Genomic DNA, 6,000 nt, shown 5'->3' with positions numbered 1-6,000 from the left:
TATCTTGACCCTGATGTCATTGTGCTGTCATTTTGGTCCTTATGGAGCACGAAGGAAAACAACTGGTAGTTCTAAGTTGTTTTCTTGTAATAAGGACACGAGTAGTTTACACTGGCATGACCCTAGATTTGTCAAACAATTATTAATGACTTTTGTGTCCCCCAAATTTGGTAAATACTTATTGAGGAAACATGTTCCAAATGTGGTAAATAATATTGGCCTTGACTGGAAACCCACTCCAGTATTTTTGTCAAGAAAATCTCAAATTGGGTCACAAAGAGTTGGACACGACTGAAATGACTGAATGACAGATGAAATATCTTCACTTTTTTTTAAATCACCCATCAGAACTGTGATCTAATTTTTAAATGGATCCTTAGGCAAAACTGTAACCCCACCCTCCAGATTCTAAGCATTAGTCTCCTTCCGAGCGGCCACAACAAATGGCTCCTATATTCTGTGCACTTAGAGCTTCATGCCATGAGAGACACATGACCTTCAGCCAGGCTAAGAGGGAACCTTGTCATGAACATCTACATGATACATGCATCCCAGGACCTCTAGGAATCAGGTTGGTGGTTTGTTCCTAGTTGGGTTACATTTGCATGCGTTGATTAATAAAACTTGATTGCATGCATTGAGAAGCATATGTCTGATTAGGATTTCCATAGGAAATGGTAAGTCAGTTTTTCTTTATATAATGGTAAGACACCACAGTACATTCTCCATTTCCGCAGATCAACTATCTTCCCTCCCTCTCTTCCAGGTGAACTTTCTCCTGCTCAATTGTCTCCCCTTCCCTCCCCATTATCTACCCCTCCCTCTCCCTGCTCAATTGTCTCTTGTCCCCCTCCCCCAGCTCAAATATTTATTCCTTCCCCCTTCTCCTGTTCTTCCACTCTTATAGTACCTTTTCCTCCTCCCCAGTTCACCTACCTCCCCTCAAGGGTCTTGCCTCTGCATACCTATTCCTCTCATTAATCTTTACCTCCCTTTATCTCTTGGAGAAACTAACCCTAAGTTCTCCTAATTCTCTTCTCACCCTAGTTGCATCTAGGCTTCTCTGGAGAAAACAAACTCTAGACCTCAGCCTAGGTCATCTGAAACCCAGCATCCAGGAGACATATCTGTGTCTATGGGTGTCTCAGTTTTGGGTGGAGTAGAGAGTGGAGGCAGCAGCCCTTATAGACAACTCAAACAAAAGGAGACAGGACATTCGGAGACAATGTAAGGGTGAGCCAATCTCTACACGGTTAGAAGCACAAGTACAAAGGTAGGGAGGAGAGCAACAGAAGAAAGAAGGGCTGGGGTAATGAAGTCTTACTCTCCCTCCATATCCCAACAGTCCATGGAGCTCCCCTTGCCTTGTCCCCTGCTCCTGATCTTGCTTTGGGGACCTTAAAAGCTGCTTCTGAGGGAAGGAGGGAAGAAGGCACACAGCTACAAATGGGAAATTTGGTGAAGGCAGACATTATGAAGGGTAAAGGAAGGGAAGAGAATAAACATTTACTGAACACTTACTATGTGCTAGATACTGTGATAAGTGCTTTCAAAATATTATCTTACTTGATCCTCAAAAGAACCATGGAAGGCAGGTGCTATTATTATTCCCATACAGTTGGGGAAACTGAGGCAGACAGAGGTTAAGTAAGCTGTCCAGAGCCACACATCTAGTCTGAGGCCAGATTTGAGCTCAGGTTCTGAGCATCAGTTATTGTTTATTCTTGGTAATAAAATAGTCATTCCTTTGGAAGTCATAAGGGCCTTATAGTCAGAATTAGAGATTATCTAGTCCTATCTGCCCATTTTATAGATGAGGAAACTGAGTCCCAGAGAGAGGACTTTCATGTCATTCAAAGTAAGTAAAGGTGGTAGATCAATGGCTCTTGGACTCCCAATCCCTTCTAACACCTGTTCCCAACATCTCAGGGAGAGAAGGTGCTTCCCCTTGTAGTAAATGGCCCCATGTGGCTTTGCTTCAACAATGATTGCCTGAGTTAACAGTGCTTTGCGTTGGCCCTTGACACTTACTGCTGTCAGTAGGCCTGTCACCTGGGATGGATGAGACAGTTACTGGTCTTACTGTTTCTAACTAATGTGGGCTGGGAAATCAGATAAGCCAGAATGTTAGGCCTAAAATAAGAGGGCAGACATTCAGATAGGCCGAAAATAGGACAAGGAAAGGGCATGAGTTCAGATGCGTACCCTCTGTGATACCCAAAAACCTGCCCCTTACCTTCCTTCTTGGCTTTCAGTAGTATTCCAGATAAGTCAGGTTGTGTCATGAATGAAGCTTTAAAAACCTCTAATCACTAACATACTGTGTAGCTACATCACCTACATTTTCCAGTGTATCCCTCAACCAACTCACAAGTAATCCTGTATAACAAAGAAAAAGAGCTGGGTGCTGGGGGGCACAAACCACCAGATTTTAAAAGTTTGGTGTTTCACGCCCATGCCCCACCCCAGATGTGAGGGGAAATATCCCCTTACACTTCCTGGCCTTTGGATCTCTTCACAGTCTTAATTGTGTTGCTGGGTGGTAATGACACATTATGCCATTGTGTGCCTCATTTTCTTACTTCTGCTTATTTAATCCTGTATCAGTTCACCTAAACCTTTCCATGAATCTCTCTCCATTGATAACAACTGTTTCCTAGAGCACAGCACTGTTTTATTACAGTCACAAACAACAGTTGGGTTACAAAATAGGTCAATGGATATCTCATGTGGGTCCTGTTTGTTCTACCACAAAAGGCTCTAATTGGGAAATCCAAGAAAAAATCAAAGTGAGTCAGTTCTCTAGCCCAGGTAGGCATAGGGAGATAGGAACAATCATGCAAAGCATAAAGAGAAGGGAATAGGTGGACACCATCGCAAGAAGACATTTCAGATATAGTGCAGGCCTAAAATTGGACTGCCACTGGAAGAGCTTGGCAACTCTGCTGGTCAGTACTCAGTTCTAGGTTCCAGATTCAGGGCGGACTGAGGATTGACCCTGTATCAAGGGCATGGTGCTGTGGGATTGGGCAGCTAGATGGTGAAGGGGATGGGGGACCTGGAGTCCAGAAGACTTCTCTTCCTGAGTTCAAATGTGGCCTCAGACAGTTACTAGCTGTGTGAGCCTGGATAGGTCACTTACCTGGTTTGCTTCAGTTTCCTCATATGTAAAATGAGTTGGAGAAAGAAATGGCAAACCATGCCAGTATCTTCACCAAGGAAACCCCAAATGTGCTCACAAAGAACTGGGCAAGGTTGGAAAGTGACGGAACAGCAAAACATGGGCCTAGAGTGGTACAGTGGCTTTCCTAAGGTCACATGGAGCTGAAATGTACCTTAGATGAGCAAACCCTGTAGCATTATTTTCTATATCAGGCAAAAGCCTTAGGCCAAACTGGGGAAGGCCTTGAAAGCCAGGCTAAGTAGCAGGGAAATAGGGAACCCTTTTGCATTCGGGACAACATGCCTAGAGCCCCACATTTGGAAGGGCATTTGATGTCACTGCTTCAGATTTCTTCCTCCTCTGTCCATTCTGAACACCGATACCAGACGACAAGGACACTCTCTACTCCCTGAGGTGGTGTGCTCTCTTACTTTGGAAATCTTTGTGGAGAGGACAAGAGTTTAAAACACTAAAACTGTCATAGTTGGCAAGGGTCAGGGAGATAAGAACCAGGGAGGTAAGGGAGAAGCTCCACCCCTGTCCTTCATATTTCCCAAAGACCGTGCTGCAATTATCCCCATTGCATGGTTGAGCAAGCTGATGCAAACAGAGGCTAAAACTTATCCAGGAACTTACAGCTAATAAGACCTGAGGCTGAATGTAAATTCTAGCACTTCCAGAGTCCTGGCCCAGCCTCCTCCCTGTGCCTCAGGGGATTGATAAGGAGATCTGCTCAAGCTTGGCTGATTTCACTCAAACTTTCTTTTTCCAATTAACCTATGGAAGAATCAGAGAATTTGAGCGCTGGAAGTGGCCTTAGCAGCTATAATTCAACCTACACACACACACACACACACACACACACACACACACACACCCCACACACAAAATCATTTATCTGTTCCTTTTCTGCCAAATTGTTTTTAGGTCTAACCTTCATCACAATTTAATCTCAAATAGGAGGATCTGAACACTATCACTACTACCACCACTTATTTTTTATTTAAAAAATATTTTTTTTTACCAATTAACCAGTTAGTAGGAGCCCACCAGAGCTTGACTCCAACTTCCACCCACATCTTGGTCTTTAGATAGTCTGAAAGTAATTATTTAAAGAAAGTTCTTAAGTTGGAGGGGCAATGTTTTGAGTAAAGGATGGAAGGGCTCCTACAACCGTGATAGTGACAGAATAATTAGAGGTTCCGGGTCTAAGACTCTTTCTACCACACCACGTGGTCTAGTTCCTCCAAAATCTGGCCAAGTCACCCACAATAGGTTTGTTTTTTTTGTTTGTTTGTTTTTTTAAAGATGAAGATATAGCTTAAACAGTACCAAAGCCCATAGAGAGAAGAGTATCTACCTGCTTCAGTCCCAAACAATTCCTCTGTTCCTGTTCCCATCCCATTCCTGCTCCAAAACTCCTCCTTTCTCATCTTTCCCTGATATCTTCTCTGTCACACTTTTTCTTTCATCTCTTCTTAACACCACTGTTTCACCTAATCACAGGAACCACCCCACTTCCTACACTGTCATCCCTTTATTTAATCACACTCCTACCTTCTAACACATTTGTCTTCTGGGGTGGGAGGGGAAGTCAACTTTATTTTGCTGTCAGTTTTTAAATACTGTCCATTTACATGTATTCTCCACCGTGTATCATTTATTGCTATTAAAAATGACAAAGCATGAAGTTTTATTATTTTACTTCTATACACAGACTCCCTAATTGACATGAGGAATTATTCTCTTTGCAGCAATTGATAAAATCAGACCCACACACCAACATGATGTTAATTAACAATATTGATTGCATTAAAATATTGACCTTTTTAAAAGTAATTTCTTACAGGCTCTATGGGTCAAGGACCTAAATCTGAGTGTAAATTTCAGAAACCATCAGTGCTGACAAACACAAACATGCACACACATGCATGTATATATATGTATATATGTACACACACACACACACACACATATATATATATATATATATATATATACATGAATCAGTGTTATTTTATCCATTCTTGTGATTTCCTTCTGCAGGAATCCCCCCAATAAAGATACTCCCTCTAGCTCCATGAGAAGAGATAGTCTCAATTTCACAACTATTTCTATTTAGATACAACTCTGCCACTCGTACTTTGTCATGGAAATCCTTTAAATCTTTCACTGAAAATCCCCGTACCAAGATTAGATCGAGTACGTTACTCAGGTAACCCCATAGTGAATTACCAGTGCATTTTCCTCAAATGGTCTTCTAAACCATCCTTCCACTGCTCAGGAGAGCATTTGCTGATGAAGTTTGATTCCACAATCTCCCAAGTAAATCCAAACCACTGTGACCACTCCCTTCAATCAGATCCATTAAATCAATAGGAAGGTGGCAATTGCCAGTTCAAACTGCTCAAAGGACCTCAAGACTTCCATTCTGGAATGCTGTGGGTAGGGACAAATCCAGGGATGAGAGAGAGAGAGAGAGAGAGAGAGGAGAGAGAGGAGAGAGAGGAGAGAGAGGAGAGAGAGGAGAGAGAGGAGAGAGAGGAGAGAGAGGAGAGAGAGGAGAGAGAGGAGAGAGAGATGGGGGAGGGGCACCGAATCAGACCCAAATCCAGCCCTACATACCTGGGCAGGCTCTCCATTAGGACTAGACAGGGGTGTAGGGGGTGGGGTGCACCACACAGGCTGCCAGACAGCACTTTATCTAGGAGGCTCTGAATGGTCTCTGCAGCTGACGATTTCCATTAGAATATAACTTGTGACTTAGAACCTGCAGGCCTATCCCAAATGCCTTTGGGGGGTGTGGAGGAAGGGAAGGGAAACTAAGCATAAGAAAT

The sequence above is a fragment of the Trichosurus vulpecula genome, chromosome 7 (assembly GCF_011100635.1).
Source record: "Trichosurus vulpecula isolate mTriVul1 chromosome 7, mTriVul1.pri, whole genome shotgun sequence".
NCBI classification, from domain to species: domain Eukaryota; kingdom Metazoa; phylum Chordata; class Mammalia; order Diprotodontia; family Phalangeridae; genus Trichosurus; species Trichosurus vulpecula.
This window is presented reverse-complemented; position numbering follows the sequence as displayed.